This window comes from Anastrepha obliqua, chromosome 1 (genome assembly GCF_027943255.1).
Source record: "Anastrepha obliqua isolate idAnaObli1 chromosome 1, idAnaObli1_1.0, whole genome shotgun sequence".
NCBI classification, from domain to species: domain Eukaryota; kingdom Metazoa; phylum Arthropoda; class Insecta; order Diptera; family Tephritidae; genus Anastrepha; species Anastrepha obliqua.
This window is the reverse complement of record NC_072892.1, coordinates 99,093,823-99,112,663: the sequence shown is the minus strand read 5'-3', so window position 1 is coordinate 99,112,663 and position 18,841 is coordinate 99,093,823. Positions and strand designations below refer to the sequence as shown.

At 33.1% G+C, this 18,841-nt stretch overlaps 1 protein-coding gene across 3 annotated transcripts in view; it reads left to right on the top strand.

Moving 5' to 3' along the window:
* The first annotated feature begins 497 nt into the window (after positions 1-497).
* LOC129253173 (choline transporter-like 2) overlaps positions 498-18,841 on the top strand; it is a 46,441-nt gene continuing 28,097 nt past the window's right edge. Inside the window, exon 1 of one of the 3 annotated variants that reach the window (XM_054891442.1) lies at positions 498-806. The gene's annotated coding sequence lies outside the window, so the exon portion shown is untranslated. Of the gene's footprint in view, positions 807-10,310; positions 10,440-18,841 lie in introns of those variants that run through there. The other 2 variants (XM_054891445.1, XM_054891443.1) reach the window with 2 other exon arrangements.

Below are 18,841 nucleotides of genomic sequence, written 5' to 3'. Positions count from 1 at the left end.
GAAAAATGCAACCATTCAATTAGTATTTTCGTATGACGTTATCACGTTAAACTATCGTCAGTAAACCGATTTTACAGACAACCTCTTTTTAATTTGCGTTATTTAATTCGGGGATTAAAAGGAATTACATTAAACTTAATTTAATTTATTTTCAATAAGTTTCTAAAGGTTAATTTTAATGAATATCACACCTAGATGGCGCTCGTGTGGTTTCGAACACAGTGTTGCTTCTTTTCTTGACAATTAAAAATCTTGATCGTATTTGTTGCCAATAACTCTCAGTTTGTAAAATTCAGTATTATCTTTTGACTAGCCAAAATATTAAGCAATGTTTTTCTAAACTGGTTTGCGTTGTTAAAATGAGATACCACTTGAACTTGATAGAATATTCAATGTGGAGGGAAGTTTCATGTACTGTATGTTGTGTGGTGTTAGCAACACTTCCGCACAGCTGTGGAAGTTTCGTTAAATACGAGACTGTTTGCCATAACATCTGCTTTCATGGCCCAGTAATCAAAAGGAAAACATTACTTGAGCTTCCTGTAAATAGTGTAGTGTAGTGTGCTGTGTAATGTTAATTAATAAATTACTACCGAAATGACATCTTACTAAAAATGTGAGCGCCAAAGAGTCTATCAAATGTAATCATATTACAGTTTTATTTACACTTGCGACCTTTTACGTTTTGTTGGTTATTTATAAATTCGTATGTACTCAGTGTGAAGAACTATAGTGATATAGGCCTGTAGGCAGAAACGGTGTATTACTTGCAAGCACGAGTATTGGTTTAGCTGCTGAACTGCCTGGTACGTAACGATTATATTAGTTATGAAATTGTAAATGTTAAAAATGCATAGGAATTTTCTACTATATACGAACATGTTCGTAGATAATAGACCGGGAAACAGTTACGGAAACTAGAAAAATGATGTAATTTCGAATATGTGACTTCATTTTGTTAGTATACAATACCATTTATGTAACAAAGAGTCCAAAAACTAAGTTATATTAATACAAAGAAATATGTAAGTTTGTAATAAACAAGTTTTTTTTTAATAAGGTTGTGCTGATAGATTTAAGCGTTAGACATTTCTGGTTTTTGGTATCATTTTTAATCACACAGTTAGTTACTCACATGTGAGATGGGACATAGCATATACACTACTGTCCGATTAACAGTGGACTGGAAACCGAAATACGGTAGTCCTTTTATTTTTACTTTTGGCAAAAGCCGCTGCCGACATTTAAAGTTGAGAATATGTAGGAAAAATATGAAAATTGTTTTCTATATTTATTATAAAGGGTGACATGTGAAGCTGGTTCATCTTATATCTGAATAAAGCACTGAGAGCCATACCGCCCTTTATCGCTTGAGCTTGAGCTTAAAAGCCCCGTTTAGTGCCCTTTATAGTGTTTTTTTCTGAACTCAAACGTAACGTACACGCATTTCTCATAGATAGTCAAAAAGAGGTTGTCTGTAAAGTCGGTTTACTGACGATAGTTTAACGTGACAACGTCATAAGAAAATACTGATTGAATGGTTGCATTTTTCAAAAGAAAATTTTAATTTTATTTGTTTGATAGATATTTTGTATGGATATAGAGCATGAGGTAACATTAACATAACATATAATAACATAACATAACATAACATAACATAACATAACATAACATAACATAACATAACATAACATAACATAACATAACATAACATAACATAACATAACATAACATGCTGTTCAAGCAAGGTAACGACGCATGAGCAAGATAACGACGCATTTTTTGGTGCGTGCAGCCGGCTACATAGAATTATAAGACGTTATCACGTCAAAAAATTATAATAACATTAAAACAACAGGTATTATTAACAAACTTGGTTTTATTTTAAATTCTTCAAGTAAATCAAATTATTAATAATCAATAAGAAGGCATATGCAAATACAAATACATGAATTTATATATGTACATATGCGCATATACATACATATATACGCTCACTTAAGTAGGAGAGAGCAAGATGTCGAACGTTGCCGTTCGTTTGCTTTGTACGTTCCGCGCTTTCGCTTGCAGTTCATTCAAGGTAACGGCAATGAGCAAGGTAACGACAAATGAGCAAGGTAATACTAATGAGCAAGGTAACGGCAATGAGCAAGGTAACACTAATGAGCGAGGGAACGACACATTTTTTCGTGCGTGCAGCCTGTTAAATCGAATTATAAGACGTTATCACGTCAAAACATGACATATATTCTGCCAAGGTGTTCTCTTTATCATATTTCGATTTGTGCTTCCGTGATATTGTTCCACTGATGAACATACCATAATTTTATGCCGCCTTCGAATGACGGTTATTTTCTATAAGAATACATTTGTAGACTTATTGTTGCCTGCCGAGGAAGTCAAACGAAGCCAAACCAAAAGAGGTGGTTAAATCATTTGCTTTAATGCGACATGTAAGTTTGGAGCTCGCGGTATGTATGAGTTTATAACGTCACTCGAGCTCCTTGTCTGCCAATTACCAAACGGAAGGGAACCGTCACATTTCCCTTTTATCTTTTGACGTGATAACGTCTTATAATTCGATTTAGCCGGCTGCACGCACGAAAAAATGTGTCGTTACCTTGCTCATATGTCGTTACCTTGCTCATTGCCGTTACCTTGAATGAACTGCAAGCGAAAGCGCGGAACGAACAAAGCAAACGAACGGCAACGTTCGACATCTTGCTCTCTCCTACTTAAGTGAGCGTATATATGTACATATGTATATGCGCATATGTACATATATAAATTCCCGTATTTGTATTTGCATATGCCTTCTTATTGATTATTATTAATTTGATTTACTTGAAGAATTTAAAATAAAACCAAGTTTGTTAATAATACCTGTTGTTTTAATGTTATTATTATTAATTTTTTTATTATATATGAAGGAAAAAATGTATGGTAATATTTACCATATACCTTACAAGATATGTTGTATACTAATATATGTATGTATATAAACATGCATATACATATACAATTTCGCGCAATTTTCAAAAAGAACAAATCTATATGTAAAGATGCATAAAAGTCATATGGACATTCAAATATACGAATCTATTTCTTACGCAAGCAAATGTAAGCTAATGTGCTTGAACTGCAAGCGAGAGCGCGGAACGAACGACATAGAGCACAATCGGCCCCCGCGTTCGGCAACGTTCGACATCTGGCTCTGTCCTACTTGAGTGAGCATATATATGTATGTATATGCGCATTTGTATATAAATTCACATACTTGTATTTGCATATGCCTTCTTCCTGTGTGCATGGTAATGAACCATTTCTCTGTTGAGAATAGGACGATGATAGAAAAAGTAGGAAATGAAAGGGAGTGTTTCGAGTGTAAAGTGTCTTGAAAAAGGCAAATCGATGATGGTGCCTCTTAGTGTTGTTGACTTATTAACGTCTGATGCACAATCGAAATTGAAGATATCTTTCATGAATTTGATAAATGTTTCGTCATTTTTCACGTTTGTGTAAATGTAACTTGACCTATTCCATTGCAATTCCATTTACCTTCTTCTCTATATCCATACAAAATATCTATCAAACAAATAAAATTAAAATTTTGTTTTGAAAATTGCAACCATTCCATTAATATTTTCTTATGACGTTGTCACGTTAAACTATCGTCAGTAAACCGACTTTACAGACAACCTCTTTTTTTACTATTCCTTACGCAATGTATATACAGTGCACTCGCGATAACTCGAACTAATTAAAACAGGCGCTGTTCGATTTATCGAATTTGTTCGACTTATCAATTGAGTGTGCTATGTTAAAAAAACAGTCACCGATATCGAAAATTTCTGTAGTATAGTTTCGTTATACGAATTACATTTTGGTCCATTGGCTGGATCAATGGTGTCGCATTCGGCGGCATAAACATAGTTAAAATTAAACCATCCTCGGACTTTAATTCGATTTCGTTGGGATGTGATTGGGCATTATCAATTAGAAGAAGAGCCTTCTCAGGTAGTCCCCCATCTTTCAAATATTTTCTTACCTAAATATTAAAGTCATTTAACTTGGTTAAAAAAATTGTTTTAATGAATCTGGATTTTACCTGCGGCACGAACGAATTATGAAACCAGTCTTTGAAAATCGCCGAAGTCATCCAGGCTGATTTGGAATTTTTGTACTCCACCGGACAGTTAAAATTTTTGAAAACACGAGGATTTCTTGCTTTGTCAATAACGAGAAGTTTAAGCTTATGGTTGCCGGTAGCGTTAGTGCAAGCTATAAATTGCCTTATCTTTCTTTTTTATAAGACTTATGGTGGACTTGGCTACCCCATATTCCTTCGCTAGAGAAGTAACACTACGTCCACGTTTAATTTTGTTAAGGACTTCAGCCCTCTCTTTTAATGTTAAACACTTCAACCTTTTACGATCCATTACTCACGTGCACTGATACACTACAAATGACAAATTTAAAGCAATTTGGTCAATGCAAGATGTTGTTCCCAGAAAACTAACGGGATATTAACGCCGAAATATTCATATGGACAATACACTAGTATACATATAATTTATATACATATACTATTACATATGTATCTATGTACAAAATGTACATGTTTGAAAAGAATGTGTGTACAAATAAATTTGTTTTTTTGTTCGAGTTATAGCGCTTTTTTCTTGTTCGAGTTACAAAGAAGTCAATAGGGGAAAAAATGTGTTCGAGTTAGCACGTCGTTCGACTTAGCGGCTATTCGAGTTACCGCGAGTGCACTGTACTTACATATGGTAAGTGGGATGTTACACATTTCAGTTTATATAATCCATTAAATTAAAGTGAGTATAGAATATTTTAAAAGTAATAGATTGTATGCGTGTAAGTTTATGCATAGTTGCCAACTTGGCATTTTAAGGACTAAATTTAATGGTTTAGTGCCCTTTTTAGTTATTTTTCTCATACATAGTCAAAAACCTGAAATAATTTTAAATATTTGGAGTCAAGACACATTGAACAATAGCACCAATAGAGCAAATAATTAAGATTTTGGTATTTTCTTTTCGCGTTTGGTCTCTAGAATATCAAAATCTATAAGCCAAGATTAACTGTATGAACGTAACTTAAGGGGGGAAGCTGGTCTAGAATTTTGAAAAAATCGAAAAATTTTTTTTGTCTTAAAAGGTGCTTTAGGGTCTTAGAAATAATATACCAAATGAGGGATGCCAGCAAAAATGTCTAAATGCCCAAATTTTTCATTCGAAATCACTTTTTTTAAACTGGCCGAAGACATAACTCGAACAAATCTTTACCGATTCTTACGAAATTTTGACAATACATTCGAAATACCTTTCTCCGGAGACGTACGTAGGATTTTTTATTTATATTACATAGTTTTTTTTTTTAATCAACAATTTTATGTCGTTCTTTATAGTGAAAATTGTAACTTTTTGTTCAAACGTGCACCATTTCGCGAAAAAACAAAATATCGAAAAAATCCTACGTACGTCTCTTTCTGTTGTTATATAGAGACTAAAAAAATTTTATTTTTTGATCCAGGACAAAAATTAAGGAGTTTACGTCTTCGGCAATGGACCCACTAGAAAAAAAGGCGCCTTAGGAGAACTGCTGGACAGCGGCCATTTTGAAATTAATTCAGACGAAAAATTTTGTATTTGTACCATGAAAGCTATATTATTAAACCTATTTCACAGATTTTCGATTGATTCCTTTGTTGAGTCAAAATAAATTCATAAAATATGCCCATTTTTTGCGCTCTAGACCAGCTTCCCCCCTTAAGCCTTTCGGCCCCAACTTTTTTCCTGCGGAACGAATTTTTTTTTTTTATTTTAATCCTTTTGTATTTGATTAAGAAGCAATTGCCCACAATATTGAGTTGTCACGCCCACTGTTTGAGCGCTGCCTAAAGTTGCTTGTGAGCAACTTGGGGCAATGGTGGTATACAAAATAAACAAATTTTTTTTTCGAACAACTTTTAATGATTTTTATTTATTTTGAAAAATTAGGTATGTTAAGACAAAAAATAGTTTTTATTGTTATTACAGCAAAGGGGGACTTTGCATTTAAGGTATTTGGACATTGGGGTTCCTGTCTTGCACAATCTGCATCGTCCCTTTTAACTAAAGGCTATCCAATGTTCCATTTTATCGTAACGCTGTGAGACTGAAGGATTCGGTTAGAACCTGTACTTTTTCGACTGTTGGGAAGACACGCTGCTTGATGGGGAGCTCAGGGATCGAGCTAGTTCTTTCAACATTCGATGGTCGGCCTTTCCTTTTTCCGAGCGAAGTAGTGGCAGTAAGCAATTCATGCGCAATTTCTAGTTGACATTTTATTAGAGGAATATGCTTTTGCCTCGGGTTTATCAAGTTTAAATGATTTCTATACAATAGCCATGCGTTTGTAACGGATGTTCCGAGGCACCAATACAAGATTCTTATGTCCTACTGCTTTGAACGGTGGTTGACCTTGTAGAGCTCCATGAGCATGTCAGCCAAATCCACACCTCCCATACCCTTATTGTAAGAAGCAACACTCGCAGGTCTTGCAACATCAGTATAAACTTTTTCCTTTAAATTCCAACGTTTGCATATATCAACAGGTTCAATGCTTTCACACGAGGATATAAGTTGAACTGGCTTTGGTTTATTGTCAAACCACTTGACGCATACAATATTATTGTAGATTTCACATTTCATATCGAAAGATCCTCTTCCACGCTTTTTTAACTCAGCATCTGAAAGTAGCTGGCAATTGCTTATGTGGTTTTTACGTACAGTTCCTGTTGCAAATATGCCCATTTCTTTCAACGAGAATAGAAGGCTTACATACGTAAGCCAATTATCGAAATAAAGCTTAAAATGTTTGCCCTTAAGAAGACCTTTTGCCAAATATAAAAATAGATCCGAAGATAGGCCCAATCCATCAGCAGAACAGGTTCCGTCACCAACATACAACGTAAAGTTGTATTGTTTAAATGACGATCGACCTGTAACAAAAATTTACACTAAAATGACATTATGACATTTATGAATGTATACCTTTGAACGCAATGATTTATTCTTCAATGCTTTGATGTTCTTCCTGGGGTAGCTTTTCAAAATTTTCTTTGAGACTGCCTAGTAAAGGACGTATTTTGTACAACTGTCATAGTTCAAATCGCCTTTTTTGGATTGTTTAGTGCTATCGTTGAAATGTAAACGTTGTATTATTTTTTCAAACTTTCCGCGCGGCGTTGATTCTGTTATAGCGGTAAGATTTAAATCTTTTGACCATGCCATTTTGGGTTGAGGCAATTTTAAAACCGTGTTCTTGCAGCGCACACAAATCTGTTTGTTGTGTGATCAAATCAAAAACTTGGCTATTAAGAAAAGTCCAGAAATATTCTACTGGCGTCATCACATAGTCGACCTTCAAAGTATTTTCTTCCCAACTGGTTTCCGGAGGTACAAATGGCCTTTTTATCCACTTTAGTGTCTTGGGGTCAACTTTTTCAACTTTGAAAATTACTCACCCGGTTAATATTTTTAACTAATCAAATTTAAATTCAGTTTCGTAAAGTTGAACCCTTGCGAAAAACATGGCATATTCACTTTTTAAATTGTTTCATTATTGTAAAACTCACTTTAAAAACTTTTTTGAATTTCACAACAAATTTTCTCGCTGCACTTGCTGTTTATTCAACATAACTTCGCTAAATGATCTACAAATGATATTTTTTTTTTGTCATATTTTGAGTAGATACATAATAGTACCGTTATCATTTATAACGAACAGACAAAAACAAAACGAACGCTTTCAGTAAGCTGTTAAACTGCCGAAGTTGGTCACAGGCAACGTTGGGGTCGAAAGGGTTAAACAAAATTTTACACTTTCGTTACAAAATAAATAGAAAACAATAAAAATTTCAACCCTGCTGATGTTACGTGTTTAATGTATTTTGACTTGTAGTCATAGATTTTGAAATTAATTTGAGATATGACTCGTACATTTGAAATGCATTTTTTTAGCGACATAATTTGACCCGAAATGCCAACATGTCGTCATTGTAAAATTTTGTCATGGCTTTATATCAAAATGTACCTAAATGACAGGTATTTTCATTAGAATGTCAATTTTTGTCATAAAAAATGCCATAATGAAAAACAGGCATCAGGAACTCCACCAATTTTGTTACTTTACCGGTTTATTAGTTGACAGTTCTGCAAATGTGTTTTTCTGTCTTTTCGACTTATTTCTGTTCGCTTGGTAATGCTCTGTCGCTCCTGAAGCCCCTGCAGTTTAGCTTCGGTTCATTCATTGGCAGAAAATGTTTTTAAAATATCAAATTTTTTTCTGTAAAAATATCTTATTACTTTTTTTCTTCACTTTTTCCTATTTTAAATTTAAAATTCGTGATTGAACACCAATTTCCAATTGCCAAACAGCTGATTGTTATTTTGATAACCTACTGATCGGATTGCTTAGGCTCTTTGGGCTAAGGAATGGTGTGAAGACCCCAATAGTTTTTAATACTGTCTTCGATGAACTTTTTCTATTAAAACCATATCCGTTACTTTCTGTTCAGGAAGCTCACAAAAAAAAAAAAAATGGAAAAGTAAGCGAAAGAATGTAGAAACCAGCATATACAAGAATTTCGTCATCTTTCTTTCATCTATATTTGTAAAATTCTAGAGAGCCTGTAAAGTGATGCATGTAAATTACACTCAAGATTAAGTTAGTTACCCACTTTCTTGTCATGACATTTCGGCGAGAAAACGAAAAAACTGCAAAGTATTCACTGAATATGCACAAATAAATAACTTGTGAACAAAGGTTTGTTAATTTTCTGTACAGACGGCACTCAATTGCCAAATTCATCAAGAACAAAGTAGCGGTTTTCGGAAAGCAACATGTTCCAAAATTATTCGATTTTGAGTATTAAATAATTACACTATGCAACATTGCATTCCTCAACAAAATATATTTGCTACGCCGAAATAGAATTCGGTACTAGAAATTGTATACAATATCACAATTCACAGACATTTTTTTCCTAAAAATACATTTTCGCCATTTTACACGATTGATACGGGATGAACAAAATGTCGCTGAAAATTGAGAGTTGAGAAAATTGAGGTTAGCTTAGCCATCTAGCTTTATACATACACATGCAGCTATCCATATGAAATGCACGACTCGATTCTGGATTTGCTATATTATTTTGAAAGCCAAAATTTTTCAGGAAAGCTCGTCACAATGTTGGCTGAGATATTCCGAATTTCTGGGAACAGAGTAGGTGCAGTTAAAGTTGCTACCTAATATGGTTGGATAAGTGCAAGTTCGGCAGAGTTCACGATACCGATATCGCATGGATCTAAGCGATGAAATTGTGCATATTTCTCCTATAGTCCCCCCTAAGTCATTCCATTGACAATATATATATAAAATTATACAGAGAGTGGCTTCGCGATTCGAAAGTAATAAACAAAGAGAAAAACCAACACTTCGGTGGTTAAGTATGAATTTAAAAAAACTAAATTAGAATATAATAAGAGTCAAGAAGCACGCATAGTATATGTACATATATCAACAACATACTTGTATGCAATTTCTTACTGTTGCAATTCTCCTCATAACAAAGGAAATCAATAGAACTATAAAATAAAGAGTGCGTTGCCTTTGCGTAGCCAGCCAGCATCCAGTAGGGATTTAGAGAAAGGTGCAGGGTATTGCACTTAGTCGTGCTGGTCGCCACACAATAAATATAAAGACAGATAGTAGCTCTTTGTATGTTATACTCCTTCATTCACTCATTCACTCACTTACTCTCTACTTTTTTATATTAATGTATCATACATACTTATGAACCGAGTGCTTGGCTTTGTTTGCAATTTTTTCGCTGCAGTTGATATTGTAGGTGTGATTACTTTCTTTATGAGATTTTCCAAATTTCCAGTTTTTGTTGTCTGCATTGAAAATGACTGGTTGAATGTAATTTTTTTTTACACAATGTCTAGCTCAGTTATGAGATGGTAAAGGGGAAATTTCCAGGTGGCTGATTCGTTCGCTTTGTTATTGCATTCTTGCTTTAAAGTATTCGTACACATTTTTACTGTAACGTTTTTGTTAGTTTGTAGGTGTGATTTTTTGTTTACCGCCTCACAACGCTCAATTGGGGAGCTTAAGTGCTCATAAAGGCACAACAACAAAGGTTGTATCAGTATTAGTTGGAACGCATTGAGCATGACTGCGGCAGAGAAGTTGGGATTGGTTATACAATTTAAACCAGTTAGTTATTTGCGAAGCGTTGACTAAAGCGGAGTATAAAAGCGGCTGGTGTTCGGAATAAAAAAAGGTGTTCGAGTAATTTGCGCGCGAACCGTAGTAATCGAGAGTGACCCGCTCAAGTTGTTAATTAAAAAAAAAATTCTGCTGTGTGTGTAAGTTGGCAATTGCTACAATGCATTACTGGAGTATAAAATTTAATAAAAATGTAGTAAAGTTGAAAGTAAATTGACTTTCGCTGCTGCTTGCATTTGTGGGATAGCGTGTAGCCAGTCGTGACAGTTGTGCCAGTAGTCAGAATTACTCGGTCGGTGCAGCCCCCAAAGTATTTCCATAGCCACCCCCGTCAGTAGAAATTCCATATAACCTTCCGTATCGTCGTTCCTTATCACGCTACATCGATGAAGTCGTCGCCACCACCACAGCTTGCAGAGTGTCAAACGGTGTTGGAGTGGTATTCATTGTTTTCACTTTATTTGCCGTTGATGGGGGGCGGATACGATAGTTCTGGCGCTGAACAACTTTACTACTTATTTATTTTGCTATTAATACATTGCTGTGTGGACTTAAATATTTGCATAACTGTGTTCAATGAAATTGATACGTACGAGTATGTACTACTTACCTACATACATACTATATATACTAATATACGTAACCGAATACAAAAGATAGCAAACAAGCACATGAAGCATGTAAATAACAGCCATCAGCAATAATACAAGACAATGCAATTAAAAAATATTAATTTTTAATATACTATAAACTACTCTTCTCGCCGCAAACTTTTCGAAAAAAATATATATATACATAAGTATGTCTGGCCTGATTGTACCATGGAGAGTACTTGTTGTTGTGTTGTGCTGATAAATATGCATCATCTGATTGGTATGAGGCGGCCTGCTGGTCGATTAATTATATTAAATGTCTATTCATCATTTCCTTTGAAAACCATATCTTTACACACAAATATTTACATGTTTGTGTATGTATGTATCATCTGCATATCTTTCGAGGAAGCATAATGGGGAAAATGATGCACATTAGGGCGCATTAAAATAATTTCATCAGTTGAGTAATTATATATGCACATACATACATACATACTTATGATAATATTAACTGGCAATTTTTGTGTAGGTTTAGGGTTATGACATAAATATAAAATATTGTTAGAGAAATTTGATTTTTTAAAAGGTTTCATGACATTAACGTTAGAGAATGATTTCGCAAATATTTTCCAACTTGTGAATGTAAACATTACAATTTACCTTATGCAAATATGATTTTTCTCAAATCAGAACGTTCCTGTGACTTAATTGTGCGCTTCTTTAACTTTAGTAAGTTTAAAGACTATCTTCTATTTTTCCTCAGTGCTTTGCGGGTCTGAAATTCAATTATTGCTGTCATAAGAAACAAAATAAAGCCAAATCAAGTCAAGATCTATTTCTGAGGGTATTAATATTCGTATCAGCGAACACTTTTTTTTACTAAATTGATGCTTTTGCGGCATATGATACGATCTCACAATGGAATGGCCCTATATTAGCAATTCAATTAAAAAAGAAAAGTGCCAATGAATTAACGAGTGAATGGAATGAATGGAATGAATGGAATGAATTTTCGTACAGATAGTCGAACTTGATTATATTCTAGTTTTTCTAAACGTTTAATCTGCGATTAAATTTTTTGAGCTGTTATTTTAAAATAATACTGGTTGCATTAATGATGCGGCACTTTTAAAATATTGTTGAACATTTTATTTGCTTTTTTGCTTCATACATAGCTATTTTGCTGGTAAATGTTCAAAACATCCATCGGAAAGGTAAACGGTTTGAAGTCGTCTAAATGAGTGAGATACGTAGGTAGGGTAGGTAGGTAAGTATAGCGGTTGTCGTTTGACACACCTAGGCCTGCTGTAGACCCATTGTGATACCACCGGGGCTGTCGCCTCTCCTCACTCTACATCGTCCTCATTGAACCAACCTGTGGCTTTGATATATTTAACAAGACTTTTAATTTTTATATTGGCTACTTCTGCCAAGTTATTCAGGGAGCTTTTTCCTAAAATATTGAACTATTCTTCTATCCAGAGCCATGCACCCACATAGAAAGTGTTCTATAGTATCTTCTTTTTCAATGTCGTCACAGCTTCTGCAATAGTCGTTATAGGGCGCTCCAGTCTACTGGCATGCCTGCCAATCAGACAATGCCCTGTTAGGACCCCGATAATATTTCTCATGTTTTTCCTATTTAGTTACAACAGTCGGTTTGTGCGGCCCATGTTGCACAGGTCAGGGACTGAGACCATAGCCTGTTGGCAGCACTGATAGTGTGTTTATCTATAAGCATCTTGCAAGTTGCTAAAAGTATAGGTATGTTCGCTTTGTCTGGTTGGATTGGTAATGTGGTACCCAATCTCGCCAGTTCATCTGCTTTGCAGTTGCCTTCTGTGTCTCTATGACCCGGCACCTAGAGCAGGTTTAATACAAAGTACTGTGATAGTTCTGTCAAAACGTCGATACATTCTTTTACTGTCTTCGAGTGATGTACGTATGTATGGGCAAGAACTTTTGAATCGTTAATCTATTTAAAAAACGAAATTAATTTATGCTTTTATATTAGGGCAGTTCAAAATCAAGAGCAAACAACCTGACATCATGATATGAACCGTTTTTCTTTGAAAGTGGTGTAAGTCGATTTTCACAAAAAATTAGTTAATGATAAAAATGAATACAATTTACTTTGAACTTTTTATTTATAAACTTTTTTCAAAAAAATCTGATTAATTGTTGTTTCATTCTTCTTACCATTACAAATTTTCGTAGTTAATGAATTTACAAATATAATTATTTTGAAAATGGTATAAGTCCACTTTCTCCAAAGACATGCTGCTATTTAGTTCAAAATTTTATTACATAATTTCTTTAGTATATTTTTATTTGTGTGGCAACATTGTAAATGACATACACATTTTTATATATTAGTTTCCCGGAATTTCGGGTTTTCCCCGTTTATTATAGAATATATAAGACCTCCTCTATCCTTCACTTCCCCGCTCGCTATCTCTATGCTCGATTAACTTAACGAAAAATTTGCCTGCGAAAGCAACAACAAAGTTATCGAGCAAGATTCGCCTCATTAAAATAATATTACTCACTATCTTACAAGTAAATGTAATTTAAGGCGGCTCTCATTTACACCAGTTGCTTCATCTATTTGCCACTTGCTAACTCTTGGCAAAAAAAAAGAGGCCTATAGTAAAGTCAACCAGCAGTGCCCAAGAAATTGCTCCTTCTGGCTTGAAGCCTTTAGAAAATGTTACTGTAACTACTCAATAACATGTAATAGAAATTTAAAACTGGCTTTAATGTGGCTTAAAGTTGGTCAGTGCCTCAAGAACGGCGTAGAAATTATCGACCATAAATTTTTATATTCTGGGCACTTTTATCTACCAAATGATACCGATTTTGGAATTATCGAGAGCACTAAGAAAAAAAGATTTATTGTATGTCCCTAAATACTATTATACTATCATAAAGCAATCCCGAAAGTATAAACAGTTTATTTATTTTGCATGAAATGAACCAAGCTGATTTTGTTTCTTCAAAACCCTTAGAAGATGCGATTCTAAAAAGCCGAAAAAATAGTAATGGAGAGGAAGTAAATTGGTTGAAGATATGTTGGATGAGATTTGTTGAATGATTGATTTTAAATTACTAAGTTTATTGCTCTCACGGGTACTAGCACTTTAACAAGACTATTTTTGAATACTTGATTATAACGGAAAAAGTTAAAATATATTAATAGTAATAGTAGTATTAATAGTTAAATAATATTTATAGTTGAACTATTTAAAAAAATTCATTAAAAAAATGGTTTTTTTCTATTATGACCTCGATGTTATTATAATATTTTGTAAATGTAAGATTTTTAGTTTTTGCTGACTTTGAAAGTGGTGTAAGGCCTTTTGTAATCATTAAAAGTATACATTTTTGTTAATCACTTAAAAAAAAATAAAAAAAAAATAAAGAACGTATACGTATATGGTGGCGTAAGATGGCGCAAAATTAATCACCCTTTCGGAAATTTATAATTTTGGTGGCGTAAGATGGCACAAAATTAATCACCCTTTCGGAAATTTATATATAATTTTGGCACATGTCGTCATATTTGACACTAGTGAACTAGATAGACTCAGTATACAAACAGGCAGCAAACTTCAAGGTAAAGATTTCCATCACTCAACATTTGTTTTTACTTAGTACAAAAGTTACTCAAAAGCAAAATTGGGTGATTAATTTTGCGCCACCTTGTAGATAAACTCAAATGCTCAGAATGATGAGAGGAGTCGATTTTGCATGCCTATACACAAGGATGATAGATACCAAGTTTGCTCAGTAGGTATGGTGAAAAAAAATTTTTTTACGTCATTCGTTTTGCGTTTCACTAAGCTAAAGCTAGTGTCGAAGCTAAAGCTAGTGTAAAGCACAAAACGAATGACGTTGGCATGTCTGTCAAATAGTAGTACACCTCTAAAAATCTTATCACCATGGTGTATGCATGATAATTTGAGCTAAAATCAACAATATTTCAATGAAACTTGACACACGTATAACTGATTGACCGAGTATTTTGGTATCCCAAATCGGTCAGTAATGTGATTTCCAAAAAAGCAACAAACGTGATATCTCGCTTATAAATGAAGCGAATTTTGTAGGAATGATGAACCCAAGAGCAAGTTTCAAGTTTTACAAATTATTCTTACACAGTGGTAACGTCGTTGGAAAGCTAAAGAAATGTTGACAATTTTTATTTAGGTTCTCAAATCGTTAAAAAGCTTGAAAATTTCCAACAAACATTTAAACAGTTAGGAAATGAACAAAATTCGAGCAAGTTTAGAGCTGCTAGCACTGCTCGATCGGTTAGAGATCTAAGATTAGGTTAGGTTAGTCAGGTTGCTTGTCTAGGACAAAACACTCGGTGACCCTAAGACCCATTGTGATACTTGCATTTGATTTCCATACCATCTCTAAAATAAGCTACCAATTTTTTCGAGAAATACAGAAAGTTTTTAATTTATCTTTCTGAATATTGTAACTGGAATTAATTTAGATGGGTTTATTTAAATATTTAACCATTTTAATACAAAAACGTGGAAAATTTATTACCACCTCTACATACATACGTTAAAAAATTTACATCATCATTTAAAGGTTAAAGGACACGAAGGAAATGACGCAAACTCCGTGCTGAACTGAAAGTGGATGAGTCACCTGTGGATTAATGTCAAGATAACAATAATGCCAGGGTTTATTCCCATTGGGAGTTTTTAACACTAGTGCCAGTAAAAAAACTCTCTTTGTGGGTAAGAGAGGCGATGGGTTGAAGTATATTTTTTCAAACAGTTGTTTCAGCTTTCACTCGATATTAAAGTGGGAGTACTGCCACAGCATCCCAACACATATGCAATTACGAAAAATGGAGCCTCGCAAAATTTATGCAGCTCATTTAATCGTGTATTGCACTTAAACATCCTAAAGGTACACAAATTTTGTTTTGCTGGTTTTCGTCTAGTGTTGAACAAGAAGAATAATTCTTTGGTTCATTGAAAAGCAGGTAAAATATTATAAGTAGATAGTGCGCAAATCCTTAACAAGGTTTAGGCTATGCTTCGAACTCCTACTCAGAATCCACAAATTCGGAAAATGGTGATTATGATCAATGTATCTACATACATATACTATATACTCATCATACATACATATATTTACAGCATTTAAAATAATAACAATGTTCTGTAACTTGAAAAAAAAAAATGATGCTCTTCGCTGCTTATGTCAACTAGATATACATATGTACGTATTGCTGCTTCCGTTGAGTTTTTGTTCTCGGTGTCATTGTCATTTCAGTTTTACAAACTACGTAAGTTATATATTATAAGTAACTTTCCCCTTTCGCTCTCGCTCTCTTCATTATCTAACTGGAATAATTATTATAGCTATGTAAGTTATATATTTAATTGTTGTAATTGTTGTAATAGTAAATGGGGAACTCTTTCTCTCTTCATTTTAAGTATAAATCTAACTGTTAAAATAAATTGAATAAGTATAGTTTTTAATGTTAAAAGTAGTCTTCAAAGTCACCTTGAAGAGTAAAGAACAAATTATTTTGAAGTGTAATCAAACTTGTTCCATTTTAATAAAAATAAAACTAATAAAAATAAAACTTTAACAAATTTATTTTATTTTCAAAAATAAATTTAACTGGCGACGAGGATGGGATATGTTACTTAAAACATATCCAGTGATAATCGGGAAAAGAAAAGGTTAAAATTTTCAACAAACCGATGTGAACCGCAAATAATTCAAGTGGACATTACTAAAGTGTGGCAAAAAGCGAAATTTTTGTAAACTTAAAAACTAAAAACTAAACCAAAAAAAAAAAAAAAAAAAAAAAAAAAAAAAAAATATTTCGTGTAATAACTAATCCGAAAGAATAGTTCTAACAAATTTATGATCGTTGAAAATAATTTGAACTTAGCGCAGTTGAGTGCAAAACGGCAAATTTGTGCATAATTTGTGAGCAATTTTACTGCCCAAATTGATATGACTACTGTACATATATATATTTAAAGCGGACAAAATCTTTGACAAACAAGAAAAAAGATTGGCTTCGTAAAAAAACAAAAAAAAAAAAAAGGAAAAGAAATTACTAGAAGTTAAAAGTTAACGGAAAAAGAGAAGAAAGTGTACGGTGTGCATTCCAGTGCTAACGGCGTGAAAGACGAAAGAGAAAGCAAGCCAGCTATCATTAGAGAAAGAAGCAGAGCAGCGTTTGCTTAGAACAAACAACAACACCCACAATGGCTTTGACGCTAGCTGAGAGCTTGCGTGAAGCGAGGAGCTTGCCTGCATTTAACGGGAGCAGTGAATATACGCTCAGCAACTACCTGAGGGACGTCGCAACTGTGTTGCAGCTAACGCCAGCAGAACATGTACAGACAATAAAAACAGTATTAAGCAATAGACTGCAAGGTAAGGCGTTAAAGGCGGTCGAAACCTTATTTAACCCTACATGGGAAAGTATAATAGTTAAGCTTAAGGAGGAATTTGGAGTAAAAAGAAGTTTTTTTAATTTAAGAAGTGACGCACTAAACGAAGAAGCTAGGAACATTGAGGAATTACATTATAAATTAAGTAAAATTTTAAGTTTAATGAACACAAAGTATAGCTTAGAACCTGACATTTTGTATACACCTGAACATAATGAAAAACTAATTTTTGATATTTATGTAAACTACTTACCTATTAGTATTAAATCTCTTTTGCTACAAAATAATATTAGATCTATTAACATAGCTTATACATTTTATTTAGAAAATAATATATTAAAAGATATAAAACTAGTAAATAATAAACAAGCGAATAGTTTTGCGCATAAAAGTTTTCAAAACAATAATGATTATCCAAATAACAATACCTTTCCAAATAATAACTTTCAAAATGCAAATAATTCATTAAATAGGAATGGTTTTCAAAGATTTCAAAATTCAAGCAACTTTCCTAATTATAGTAGCCGTAATAACAGAAATAATAGTGGTGGTTTTAATAATTGTAACAGAAATTTCAGAAATTTTCAAACGCAAACTTTTAACACTTTTAACAGAAATAATCAGCAACAACAAACCCAAAATTATGACTTAGAAAATTTTAGTAATTTACGACAAAATCAACAAAATTCATATAATAGACATTTAAGTAATAATGAAGAACCAATGGAAATTGATGCAATTCACGTTACAGAAAATTTTCCTGTGCAGCCTCGAAATTATCATTACCCATAGTAATATTAACTATAAATAATACAAAAACAAGATGCCTAATTGATAGTGGTGCTGCTACTACCCTCGGAGATTATAATTTTTTTTCCAATATAGGAATAAAGAAAAGTTTAATAAAACCAATTTTATTAAATACTCTGGTCGGTAATAATATTATTATAGATGAAGTGATAGTAAATGTGCCGGATGAATTCAAAGAAAAAAATAGCACCATGTCTGTTAAATTAATTAATTTTATTGATAAAAAATTCGATTGCATAATAGGAATAAATATTTTACAGCCCTTTGGAGCTATAATAGATTTTCAAAATAATACTCTTAAAGTAAATAATAATGAAATAAAACTAATTGACTATAAATTTAACATTTCTTATGAGGAAATTAATTATATAGAAAAATTTGAGCTGGATAAATTCAAAGATTTAATGCCTACAAACTTAAATAAGGAAGAAAATAAGTTATTAGAAAATTTTTTACATAAAAATAAAAAGACGTTCTATATTAAAAACCAAAATTTAACTACAACTACCTGTGTAAAACATAAAATAATAACTACTTCTAATAAAATAGTATACTGCAAGAATTATAGGCATCCACAGATTTTAGAAAATGAAATAGAAAAGCAAATAAATGAAATGTTAAAAGAAAATATAATACGCCCCAGCAAATCGCCTTATAATTCCCCTTTGTGGATTGTTAAAAAGAAGTCCGATA